The following is a 14,595-nucleotide window of genomic DNA, read 5'->3' on the forward strand; positions in this document are numbered from 1 at the left end:
CTCCACTATTACTTTCTATACTAATAGGTTCACATAAGTCTATATGAACAATTTCCAAGACTTCTTCTGGCTAATAGTCTTTGCTTTTGAATCTTATCTTTCCCATCTTACCAATTTGGCAATTCTTACATAGACCCATGTCAGGCTTCTTCAAACTAGGAATACCTCTTACCCTTTTATGTTTGCTTATCTTAACTAGATTATCAAAGCTCACATGACATAGCCTTTTGTGCCATAAACAAATTTCCTCTACTTGAGCAATAAAACATGAACAATCACTGAGATCTAGATAAAATAGATTACCTTTTGTTTGCATGCTAGAACCAAAAAAATTTCCTTTCCCATCCAGTAGCTTGGCCTATCCATTCATGAATTCTACCTTGAATCCAATGTTATTTAGTTGTGCCACACTTAGTAGATTATGCTTTAGTCCTTCAACCCAATAGGCACTGTCACATACAAGTTATTTAGTCAACAAGATACATCCTTTTCTTTTTATGTTACAAGTTTCATTGTTTCCAAATCTTACACTACCTCCATAATAATATTCCATATGCTCAAATTTTGTTTTGTCACCAGTCATATAATGTGAGCAACCACTATCAATAATCCATATATCATTTTTTCTAACATGAGAGATAAGTGCCATCTTATCTCCTTCATCATCTAATTCATCTTTCACAACAATATATATCATTTCATCTTCACTGTTATCAAAATCTTTAGCCATAAAACAAGATTTCTTACCTTTTTCCTTGAAGCTCTTGTAGTTCTTGAAGTCCTTCTTTCCTTTATGCTTATTGCTTTTCTTCTCATCCTTTCTTTCTTTGTTTGGACACCTAACAGCGATGTGACCAATTTCTTCACAAGAAAAACAGATCAAAGGAACTTTACCTTTGTACTTTCCTCTCCCTTTGGAATACTTCCTTGCAAATAGGGCTTCAACAACTTCAAGATCACTGTCTAAACTTTTTTCTAATAATCCATCTTCTCCACTTCCCGATTGACTGGATTTTGACTTTTTACCCTTTTCTTTGAGTGAGATTTTAGCTTTAAATATAGATTCAATATTCTTTGAAGCAAGAACATAGTTATCATAATTGTCTAACTCAAAAGCTGTTAATCTTCCAACTAGAGCATCCAACCTTATCTTATTAGTTGGATCACATCTCTTTCCTTGAATAGCAGATACTCTAATTTCATAAATAGGAAGAAGGGTTCTAAGCACTTCACTTACAACAATTTCCTCCTTGATGTGTCCTGCAGATGCTTTGATTGCACTTACACTAGCCTTGATCCTTTCCACATATTTTTTAATTTTTTCATCTTCTCTCATTCTCATTTGATCAAATTGTCCTCTAAGGCTTTCTGCTTTGGCTTTTCTTACATTTTCATCTCCTCCATAGATATCTTTCAATTTGTTCCACATTTCAAAAGCAGTTTTGCAATCTTTTACCTCATCAAATTCAACATAACTGAGAGCAGATGTAATATCAATCATCATGATATTATGATTCTTCTTTTCAACAATGTCTTCGACTAATAATGTTCCAATGGGAGTCTTCTATTTGGCATCAAAATACTTGCAACCTAAATCACTGATGGTAGCTAGATGTAATCTCATAAGTCCTTGCCATACTACAAAATTATTTCTATTCAGCTTGGGAATCTCTCTTTTGTAAGACACCTTGATCTTTAGCTTAGGTCTTTGAAACCTTATCTACAAGCACCAAAAGCTCTAATACCAATTTTTGGAAATATAAGAGGAGTAACTAAGAGGGGAGGGGTGAATCAGTTACTACAAAAATAAATCCCAGTTTATACATATTCAATCTTTGTAACCCACTTGATCATCTTAACCTAATTATGGTTTTCTTACCTTAACCATGAAATTTCCATAAACCATTTTCTTTTTAGTTGTACTAAGATTATTTAACATTTCCAAGGTGTGATGTTCTTTCATCAAATCCTCCTTGTGATTCTCACTTGATCTTCATTATAAATCTTCATGCATTGTTCTACTCTTTGTATTCTCCTATGTAAATCATTTAGAATTTTTCCTTGTTCATTGTTCATCTAGTTGTAACATGATAATCTTGATATGTACTTGTCTAAAACTTCTTTATTTTTTGATACCTATTATCTCTCTAATAGCTAACTCCCTTATTTTGAGTAGGCACTATCATGTTCGATGTACTCATAACTATCTAGTTATCTAATAGTTCACTTTCTATTTTTCTTACTTCTGACAAATCTTCTTGTTGATAGTATATTACTATATTCTAATAAGTTACAATTGTTTACCTATTAACTTCTCCTCTTCACTTCTTGATTCTACTTGTATCTTTGTTTAACATTAATGACAAAATTATCATGTGATCATATTCCAATACCTACATGTTTGATGTATCATGTGTCTATTATAAGAATCCCCATCACAATTAGAATGTCACATATACCTCAATCTAATATATTTGAACACATAGTTGAGTTTGAACTATATCCTTGACTATTATTAATGTATTTGTTTATACTTGTACTCATGGTTATCTTAGTACTTATGCCTTGATGTTGGTGTAATATTTCAATATCAACTAAAACTTAACCAAGACCGGTTCAACATCTGTGCCTTGATTTATACATTAATTACCTATATCTTATATAATAAAGACCATATTTGTATCCTCATGATTGCAATGGCACCAATGATGGTTGTATGATCTCATGATGTCCCTTAATAATGCTCTATGATGAACTTAAGGAGCAAACGTGACCTGTACAATTTGTACTTTCATTTTCATCCTAGGATTGCATCTTATTCTTTACATATGGCATGAAATAAGGAGAGTGTCTCCATCTCATAATTTTTAGATAAACCCAGTCATCATTGTCTTTTTTTGTGGTCAACTATGATAATTTATTCTTCTATTTTCATCCATCATCTCATCATCTTTTCATCTCTCACTCATCTCTTTATCACCTCTCATCAAACCTTTTATCTTATCCCCTTATATAGATTTTGACCTAATTTTTAACTATCTCATATTTCTATTAAAAAATGTACTCTTATCTAATTTCAATGCTCTAAAATAGTTGACCAATCTTATGAGGCACATATTTTTATCAACATGAGGCAAAATCACCTGATCTAACCTAATATTAATGCTACATCATTCTAATCAACCTTGCTCACACTAGTCAAATTGGGGTGAATTCTTAATTCTAGGCAATCAAACTTGGTTTGAATGGTCTTCAAATCTCTTTGAATCAATTATAAATCATCTTGGACCTTTTCTAATCTTTATTTTATCAAATATATTTCATTCCTAGAATCTCCTTAATATCATTTTGATTTCAATCCTAAGGGGGTAGGAATATACTATCGAATCTACAAATTGATTATGGTATCACTGTTAGGGGAATCTAAGCTTCACCACTTCACATCAAGTTAAGAATTATTCAATCTTCTACATAATTGATTTCATCAATCACGTCAAATTTCTAAGGACATGTGCTTAATTTGGCTAGGGGTATATCAGTTCTCATTACATCACATCAGTTTTGTATTTTTCAATCAACCAAATTAGTCCTAATGTTCAGTTTCATTGATTTACATAAAATTGTGCATTTAGGATTTTCCCATTGATTCAAGTTCAATCAAATTTCTATTCAATATAAATATTGTTTTGTTTGATCAAGTTTAGAACTAGAGCTACCTAATCTTTTTGATTCAATGTTCATTCAGGTTTAGAATTAGTGAGTCTCACTACTCTTTGTTCGATTGGATAGTACTATGCTTTTTTCAATTCAATTTAGAGATAGTATCTCTTAGAATAGTTTATTGCTTCAAAATAAATGTTTGACTTCATCATATTTTGTTCTACCTACATAGTGACTCGAAGAGGGGCAAATGTAATCACCTATTTTTGGTCTAGAAAACTATAATATTTCTTTGTAAGTAATTTAAAACAAATACTAGAGCACTATTATGCATTAATTTATTTTTCATAATTAATTAATTAATAATCCTTCATCAAATCATCACATAATCATTTATTTGATTGTATCATAATGTTTGACTACTTTATCCTAAGTTTATTTGATTAAATCAACATGTCCCCTTTTGATTAAATGAAAAATTCCCTTTATCCTAAGTGCACATGAAAAAAGCGTTTTAAAACTAAAAAGAAAAAGGAAATTCAATCACTTAAAGGCACACTTTCCCATGTGAGTGGAATCTTTAATTTTTTATTTATTTTTTAAAGATTTTTTCCTCTTTATCTTAGCCTTTCCTTTTTCCTCTTAAGACATGAGGGCATGGATCAACCAAGAATTAATCTCCATCATTTCTCGTTATTTTACCTCCTAATCTTGACCGTCTTCTCATTCTAATAAAAGGAGGCTCTCTCCTTATCTTTTCATATGATGCCTATTTTTTTTAATGTTATGTTGTTACTTTGTCATGTGAATTCTTGATCTTTTTCATTATCATCTAGCTTAGCTTTGTTGTTTCCTTGCCTACATTAGCATAGAGAATCTAGCTAAATTAGTATGGTATAATAATATTTCATCCATGTTAGCATAGCTTGCATCTTTCATTTTAGCTTGCGTTTCTTTATCATGCATGAATTCATGGGTATCATCTAATGCTTGCAAATTCATTGCTTGACATCCTTTTGTATCTTCTATATCAAAATGCATCGTACAAAGGTATTTCTCTCTCTATTTGAGAGCCTTTTATCATCTATTGGATTCCTCCACGCTATGACTAGGAAGCTCTAATCTTCTATTTAGGAATTAAAATCCATTGGATTTCTCAAATATGATTTTATATAAGAGGCCACACTTTTTGTCTCACAACATGTACATATTCATGATAGGGTTTCACTCATATTCTTAGCATTTTCTAACACTTTGCATTTTTTATCTACAATTTAGGATACACAAGAACAAACATATACACCAAAAATATTTCTAATTCCTACTCATGGAGGTGGAAATCACCAAAAAAAAGGGTTGAACCAGGAAAACTCCTTTGTAGCTACCTACACATGTTGATTCTATAATAGGCTTGCAAGTTATCACAATTTCGACCACAAATCCAAAAACTACTCATGCAGACCTTTACAAAGATGTTGGGTTGACTTTGCTACTATGTCCTAATTATATTTCCACATTCCCATAAAGTTTCTAGATGCTTTACCAATAAGTCAACCCATTCCTAGAGGTTTAAGAAAAATAAGATTTTCTAGGTTTTCTATAGTGATTGCAAATTTTTAATCAAAATTACAACCATAGTGTTAGATCTACAATTTTGAGAAAAAAGGGCATATTCCCTTACACATTTGGAGATAAGTACTTCATCATTTGTTTCATATTTTAGCTTAGACCTATTTTCATATCCTAATTGGGTTGATTTCATATATTTAGCACCTAGATCTATCCTAGTCTTGTTATTAAATCAATTATTTTAGTCTACTTTTACATTGTTAATTTTGAGACAATTTGCATTACATGAAAAAGCCTTGCTTGCATACATCCTTATTGATATCTTAGTTTAGTATTGGAATCCCTTAATTCTATTTGTATTTTTTCTAATCTAACTCGAATTGCATTGAGAGTTATCCTAGAAGTCCTTATTTCTCTTGTATTGAATGTCTTAGGGAGAAATAATTAAACTTGTCTTATCTAGTTTGCATTGTCAAATCATTGATGTTATTTTCCCTCTGAACACATTTCTTCCATAAAGAAAAACATGGATGTATTTAGACAATGAAGAAATTGATAAATCAATAGGAAACAATAAGGAAGTCAAGATTAAGTAACCTAAAGTTGAGAGTGTGGGCTCTAATAAGCCCCTACATTATAGAGTCCCTACGTTAGGATGTTGCTTTATGTTGGAAATATATATGATAGGCTAAGTTACTAAGACGAGAGGGGTGAATCAGTAACCAATTAAAATTAATCTTTATATACCAATTAATCCTTCATGTGTATTCTAATCTAATTGCATGCATGAAAAAATGAAAGCATTAAAACATTCATAACACTTTGACACACAATATGGTGACCCAAAAACCTTCCAAATAGAAAGTAAAACTGGGGTGGGGACGATACCCACAAGCTTTAGTAATATAGTATAAAGTTGGCCTATTAAGGCTTACAATGATCACTTTTGCCGATTTGCCCTATTAGGAGCAATAAGGACTACTAGGTCCACCTTGCAAAAGTATTTACAAACATACAATGAAGTATGCACTTGGTAAAGAGATTTACAAAAGACTATTAAGTCTACCTTGTGAAAGGATTTAACTATTCCACTTGTTAGGATGAACCAATGGATGATCTCTGATCTGCAACTTGGTTTGTTGAATGAGATTCCTTTGAGTATAATAATCATCTTTCTATGATAGATAAATCTTTGCTGGTCCTTATACTGTTGCAACCCTTTTACTTTGCTCTACTGCTCTTTGTTTGTTACATCTGATTATCTTCCATATCTTTATGATGTGATACAATACATTACATATATACCAATCCAATTTACAATTCAACAAAGTTAGCTACAATACAAGTTTCACCAAAATACACAAAGTTGGCCCAACTGTAGGAAATCAGGTTCTGATACTCAACATCCATTGTCAATTTAGTAGACATAGAAGCTCAGTTCATATTGATCACTTCCAAGTAGTCTAAACTCAATCTACACTGGTAACTCGGTGAATATTGAGAAACTCAGCATATAAACTAAATCACTTGATCCAAACTACATAGCTTGGTCAATGTTGTCACTAGGAGCTCGATATAAACTAAATCACCTGGTTGACACTGTGTGGCTTGGTCAACACTGGATTCATGTCACTGTAACTATGAACTTGATAACCATTGCAAAACTTGGTTTGCATTGAGAAACTTGGTAAACACTAAGAAGCTCAGTTTACACTAATAATCACTAACCTGGTAGAAATTGTTTGGTGCAAACTAAATACTATACCTAATACTCAATAGCAACTATAGAACTTGGTAGAGCCTGAATTACTTGGTTAACATTGTTAACTGTACAATATGCTTGGTAGATACTAACCATCTAAATAGGTGTGTGTATCACTAATAAACAAACTTGACTACAATGTCAACAATCTCCCCCTTTGGCATTAGTGACAAAACACTTAATCAATCAAAACTGAATTCTCAAAAAGTTTCAAAACAATCTTTATTCTTCATCTTGTGTCTTCAACTCGGTAAAGTATTCTATTTTTGAAAATTTTCAAAATTTATTTTGTAAGAGATGTTTATCTAAATATCTGTACATGTATATAATGTGATGTTGCTCCCCCATACATATATATTCAATATATTTTACACATTATATATATCTTCTCATTTTTTCATTATTGCATCTTATATTACATCTTCTCTCCTTTATACAATATGCTTCTTCTTCCTCTTTACACTACATTATATACATCTTCTCCCCCTTTTTGACATAAATGCCAAAGGTGTATTCTATATAGTAATGTCAAAATGTGACAAGAAATTAGAATGTACCTTTAGAATCAGTGTCATTGTCTTGTCCCAGTTTTCTTGCAACACCTTACTTTTGTGTAATGCAATCTAAACTTATGCTGCTAATTCTATCATGTGATCAACAATGGAGAAGTTGTTATCATGGATGAAGGTTTTAGCATGTGCAATATGTTTCTACAATGCATCTATGTTAGGAAGAATGATGCCTTGTATATCTACAAGTGTGGCCCTTATCTCGGCTTCTTCCTTCAGCAATTCTACCTGCATATCAGTTAGAAGTTTGATCTTTATATAGTGAACAAAACTATAACTCAAATCAAGTGACAACTTTTGTGCACTTGCCTTCAAATCTTCATCCATTTTAGAGAGTTCATCTTTTATTTCCTAACTAAAAATAGATGTGTCATAGAGTTTACTAAATAAAGAAATTACATTATTGCAAGAGGTTTTCAAAGAGCTTCGAATAGTAGACAAGTCTACTTGATGTATTGTAATCTTCTGTGCTACTAGCTCCAATACTTTATTTTCAAATTTCTTCTCTGCTCTTTACAACAATTTATCTTGTCAATTCAAATCTTCATTGAATTTCTAGATCACTTATGCTAGCTGAGCCAAAATTGGTTGAGAAGTGTCAATCTCAGTGCTAAGTACCTCTACAAGAATGTTCTTTTCATCTTCAAGCACTTGAAACTCTCTGTTTCTTTCCTCTCTAAGCCTCTATTGCTTAGCTTTCTTTTGTAGTAGCTCTCCTACTATATGCATCTGATTAGGATTTAGATTAGAGATATCCCAATTCAGCATAACTATATCCTCATCAAGATCAATGTCTTCTTCTTTATCTTTTCCTTTGTTGAAAAATTCTGTACTCGGTTGAGGCTTGTACTTAATTGTCTTCATACTTATTATTTGCATGGTTGGAATAGAAACAGTGGTAGAAATAGATTGACTAGTAGTAAAAGTAGATATAGCACTTATTGAAGAAATACTTTGAGTAACCAAAATTGATGGTGGAGGAAGTACTGACCACTTGGTAGGTGAAGTGCTAGTCACTTATGTTAATGAAGTACTGAGTTGAATAGGTGCGAAGATTGGTTGAGTGCTTGGATTAGTAGTGTTTGACACAACCAACTCGCCAGTAGCTTTCTTTGAGTTGGATGTCTTCAATGCTTCACTCGGAGAATTAGGAAGTGAGGCTATGACTGTTGTTGCAATCTTCTCAAAGTCAGTCTCCTCAATGCTCTGAATCTCAGGAGATTCTCCTTAGTAGCTTCTTGTTCCTAGTCCTCATCATCTATATTGTCGTAATGTGTTACCTCTTCATCATCAATTTCCTCTTCCTTGTCATTTCCATCATCATCATCATCCTTGTCATTGAAATTAACAACAAAATAACTCTATTTATGAAGATTATAGATGTTCTTCCATGTGTTAATGGTATTCCTCACCACATGTTCAATGTCATTAATCAATATCAGACAAGTGTTAAATCTCAATGTAAGTTTTTCTTCATTCTTCTTGATAGATTCTTTCACTTCTTTGTCACTTAGATTCAGCATGAGTTTCCTCAGAGTCTACTCATAAATATCTTTAGTAGTTTTCTTTGCATGCTCCCATCTTGGTTTAATTTTCTCCATTAAATCATTGGGAATCTGTTGTGCAACTTGATCTAGGGAGTATTTCCATTTACCTAGCTATGACATGACCATGTCTTCAACTTGTTGCTTCTCCTCTACAGTTCTGATTTCATATTCCAATGCTTTGAAATTTGTTATGCCGGCTCCAAAATCAATTTCTTTCAATATTTCTTGAAAGGTGGGTGGGGGCTTTTTGAATATCACATCCTCTGCTTCTTCACCCAACTTCAGTTTATTTATGGATGTCCTCCTTGTAAACACTATAGTAGATGATTTTGTAGGTTTGCTTATAATAACCTTACCTTTCTTCTTTATTGGCTCTTCTTCTTCTGACTTTTCTTCATCTGTTGCATCATCTTCTTCTATGTCATCTCCTTTACCTTCAGTCAATAGGAAAGTAGAGTTGGTTTGTTTCAACTTTGCTATTTTTTTCTTCCCTTTGTTGACCACCTAAGGGAGTTTTATCTCAAGTTCAATTCTTTCTTTAACTTCCTCATATGTCCCAAAATATGCATCCTTTGGATCAATAGGTTCATTTATAATGCTTCAATTATCCCTTGGTTTCATCAACATTAACCTCATAACCTAGAGGCTTGACCCATACAATTCTTAGTTTGGCTGCTTGAATATATACTTTATCACAATCAACCATGAAACTAATATCATCTTTTTAGTCTTTTACAAGTTTCTTAGGTCTCCTGAATCTATTATTCATCTTGTCCTTAAATGCATCAAAATAGTTATCCATGATACTAACACAGTTTTCTCCCATTTCTACTATGTATTCATTGATTTGATAAAGGAAAAGTACATCTTTTCTCCATACAATTGTACCTTTAGATGGGAAGAACTTTTGCATAAGAAAAATAAACAAGTTAAGAGTGAACTAAACTTACAAGGGTTATTCTTTGAAGTTTTTATATTCTCCATATTCTTGTTGAACTGGTTGAACATCAACTCAACAAGGTCAAATGACATGTTGTTCTTGACCACTTTAAACGCAAGATCCATAGTTTCACATAATACACTGTTTAGATGACTCGAGCTATATATTTTGTGAACAATTACATGTATTCCAAATTTCAACTCCATATCAGTAACACAACTAATCTTCATTCCTCTTTTGTCCCATTTGGCAAGGGTTTTCTTCTCCAATTCTACTTGACTTAAGCTTTTAGTCATTTTTGTCTTGGCTAGTATTGCAAGTGTTAGTTTGTGGTGACTAATCAAGGAAGTACTATACATACTTCATAAATTCTTTGAAAAAAAAATTGGGCCCTATTTTATTAGGATTTTGGGCTAACATGTAATTATTAATTACAAACCTAAAGCAGTTTAATGCTTATATAAAAGGGCTTATGGTTAGGGATTGTTTCATAAGGTGATGCGAAAATTGGTTCTTGCGATGATATTGGGTTGTAAGGGAAAATTGGTTCTTGCAGTGATATTGAGTTGTAAGGTATTACAGATTGTAATCAGGTTGTAATCACTGGATCATAAAAATATTAGAATTGTTGTTTGGTGGATGTAGCCCAATGTTTGGGTGACCCATGTTAAATCTTGGTGTCTTGTGTTCTTTTCTGTGTGATCTATTATTTTCTGATATTGTTTATATTTGCATGTAATTGTTATTTCTGTCTAAGGTTTATTCCTAACAAGAAGTGTTGTGATCCTATGGATCATTTTCTTTGTTATCAAAATAGGTTGTTCTAACCATAACTACCTATTGTGCACTCAGATAAGGATAAATCATATGCACTTAATCTGAAAATTGCAGGGCATGTGTGGAATGTGAGTCAAACCTTTCACTTCTTGGTGTTGATGTTCCGATTTTAACACACCATTCACACACAACTTTTCCAACAACTCATCCATCTCTAGGGTTCCTATGTCTTGGATAGAACATCAAAAATGCGAACAAATATCATTTACTAGAACTACCTTTGATGGAATTGGAGATTGTGCTCTGGTAAGATCAAGAGTTTCCACAATAGCTAGACTAAGCTTGAAATCAAGTGCCTTCCATTCAACACCTCGAACCAACATTTATGACCCTTTCTTTTTCTTGCTGCTAGAGGATGCCATTTCTCTATAAGATTTGAGAGAATATAGAAAACTTTAACAATAATTCACACAAATCACTTAGATGCATTGAAATCTCTCTACACAAAAAACTTTTGAAAATTTGTGGTGACGAATGAATTTGATTTTGCCCTTTTATCAAAATTTTCCTTTCAATCACCATAAATGCCTAGTATAATTGCTTGGTTAATGACAGGCTGTCTTCCACTTGGCTTGAATTAAATGATTGGTAGGAACATTCATGACTCGGTGTCCACACAATAGTTTATTAACTCCTAACCTTGCTCGGCAGGATCTTGCAACCTAACCTAGCATGGTAGTGTCCAAAATTTCTTTAGACAATTGGTGATCCCTTTGCATCTTGAATGCTAATATGGATCTTTCCTTCTAGCTAACTGGAACTAATGTAAGATGTCTGCTTCAAAATCCTAGTTCTAGTTCTCCTTAGAAATACTTGAGTTACCCAATTCTTGAGTGACATGTTCTTCATTACCCAGACTTGCATTCTCAAAAGATTTTGGAATCCATTGTTGTCTTGTCTACTTTTTGATGTTATCAACCTTGGTCTTCTTTTCATCTTCAATTCTTCCAGTGTTCATATAGTTCTTGGCAAGGTGTCCAAGTTTTATACAAATAAAACATCTTTTAGTGATGTCTCTTGTCCTCATGTGATGTTTTACACAATTCATTCCAATGTATCCAAATTCTCCATAGTAGTGACATCTACACCAAGTGTTGTAGTCCCAACCAAATATAGCTTTTACAATATGTTCTATTGGATTTAGTATCTTAGTTTTGGATTCAAAAGATTTTTGCCCATGCATCTTGCATGCATTCCTTAGCTCTATGACCATGTTGATTACAATTGTAGCATTTTCCATTGAATTTAGCTTTGTCACTACTCCAACATCTATTTGATGTATGATCTATATTACCACATTGATTACAAGTAGGTCTTTGATTCTTTTGAGCTCCTTTCTTGGATGATTAACCTTCTTCTACATATCCAATTCCTGCTTTGCCCTTTTGTCTATAATGGATTTGCTCATTTAGTTGATCCATGTCTGCTTGAGATTTCATCATCCTCTCATTGGTTTGATTGTTAGTGTTTAGATCATTTTGCAATCTTTCATTCTCTAATCTTAGATTCACAATTTCTTCATTTACATTGGTAAGCTAATCAATGAAGTCTGCCTGTTGAAGGGTTAGATGTTGAATTTCATTATTCTTACCTTCTAACTCTTCTTTTATTTTATTTTTCTCTTGCATGACTTTACACAATCTTACGGATTGAATTTCTTGTTCTCTTTTCAGCTTTTGTTACTTCTTCTTGAAGTGTACCATTCTTTTCTAATAGTTCTCTGATTGCTTCATTTGCTTCATCTGAATTGTTTTCTAAATAGATGTCTATAATTCTTTCTTCAATATAGAGTTTGTCATTCATCTAAATTGCAAGATCTTTTCTTCCTTTTAAGGAATGAGAGAGTTGCTCCTTTTCTTTCTTGAGTTGCCCAATAGCCAATTCCAAATCTAGCTTTTCATTGTCAACAACCTTATCAATTATGAATACCTCCATTGCCTCTGATCTTTGCTCAAGCTTTTAAACTTCTTCTCTAAGAACCAGAAAGCTCTGATACCAATTTTTGGAAATATATATGATAGACTAAGTTACTAGGAGAGGAGGGGTGACTCAGTAACCAATTAAACTTAATCTTTACATACCAATTAATCCTTCATGTGTATTCTTATCTAATTGTGTGCATGAAAAACTAAAAGCATTAAAAAAATTTATAACACTTTGACATGCAATATAGTGACCCAAAAACCTTCCAAATAGAAAGTAAAATTGGGGTGGGGATGGTACCCACAAGATTTAGTAGTGTAGTATAAATTTGGCCCATTAAGGCTTATAATGATCACTTCTAATGATCTGCCATGTTAGGAGCAATAAGGACTGCTAGGTCCACCTTGTAAAAGGATTTACAAACATACAATGAAGTATGCAATCGGTAAAGAGATTTACAAAAGATTGTTAAGTCTACCTTGTGAAAGGATTTCACTGTTCCACCTACTAGGATGAACTAGTGGATGATCTTTAATCTACAACTTGGTTTGTTGAATGAGATTCCTTTGAGTGTAATGATCACCTTGTTGTGATAGATAAATCTATGTTGCTCCTTATACTGCTGTATATCCCTTTTACTTTTCTCTTTTTATGTCACATCTAATTATCTTCCATATCTTTAGATGTGATGCAATACATTACATATATACCAATCCAATTTACAATTCAACAAAGTTAGCTACAATACAAGTTTCACCAAAACACACAAATTTGGCCCAACCGCAGCAACTCGGGTTCTGAAGATAAACTTGGTGAGGTTCTGATACTCAACATCGATTATCAATTCGGTAGACATAGAAGCTTGGTTCATACTAATCACTTCCAAGTAGTTTGAACTCGATCTGCACTAGTGACTTAGTGAATACTAAGAAACTCAACATATAAACCAGATCACTTGATTCATACTGCATAGCTTTGTCAATGCTATCACTATGAGCTCGGTATAAACTAAATCACTTGGTTGACTGTGTGGCTCAGCCAACATTGCATTCACATCACTGCAATTGTGAACTCAGTAATTGTAGAACTTGGTTTACATTGAGAAACTCAGTAAACACTAAGAAGCTTAGTTTACACTAATAATCAACAACCTGATAGAAACTGCTCGACGCAAACTTAATACTATTATTGATACTTGGTAGCAATTGTAGAACTAGGAGCTAGAGCCTAAATTACTTGGTTAACACTATTAACTATACAATATGCTCGGTAGATACTAACCATGTATGAATATATGTGTGTGTGTGTGTGTGACTAATAAAAAAAACTTGACTATAATGTCAACAGTTTTATACCTTATTGTTGGAATACAAACACCACTGAGAGGGGGGAGTGAATCAATGGTTTAAAATACTTTTCAAAACTTGAAACAATCACAAGTTATCAAATGTAATACATGAGCAAGATACGTAATGCATAACAAAGTGACATAATATTTTAACATGGAAAACCCCTTAGGGTAAAAAATCACTTTAAATCTAAAACTTTATTGGCCTCTTGGGAAAACCTTTTAGAGCACCAACACCTTGTTTTAGAAGCACCAATCCCTTACACCTGAAGCACCAACTTCATGAATACAAGAAGCACCAAATTCAAAATTGAACAAATGAGATACAAAATTAGAGGATCATCTTTGTTACAATACAAATCATGAATCACTAGTTTCAACTTCTTGTTAAAAACATAATGCATGATATACTTCTATTTTTCTCTTATTGATTATTTTAC

The sequence above is a fragment of the Cupressus sempervirens genome, chromosome 5, assembly GCF_028749045.1.
Source record: "Cupressus sempervirens isolate cs-2001-9-10 chromosome 5, ASM2874904v1, whole genome shotgun sequence".
NCBI lineage: Eukaryota > Viridiplantae > Streptophyta > Pinopsida > Cupressales > Cupressaceae > Cupressus > Cupressus sempervirens.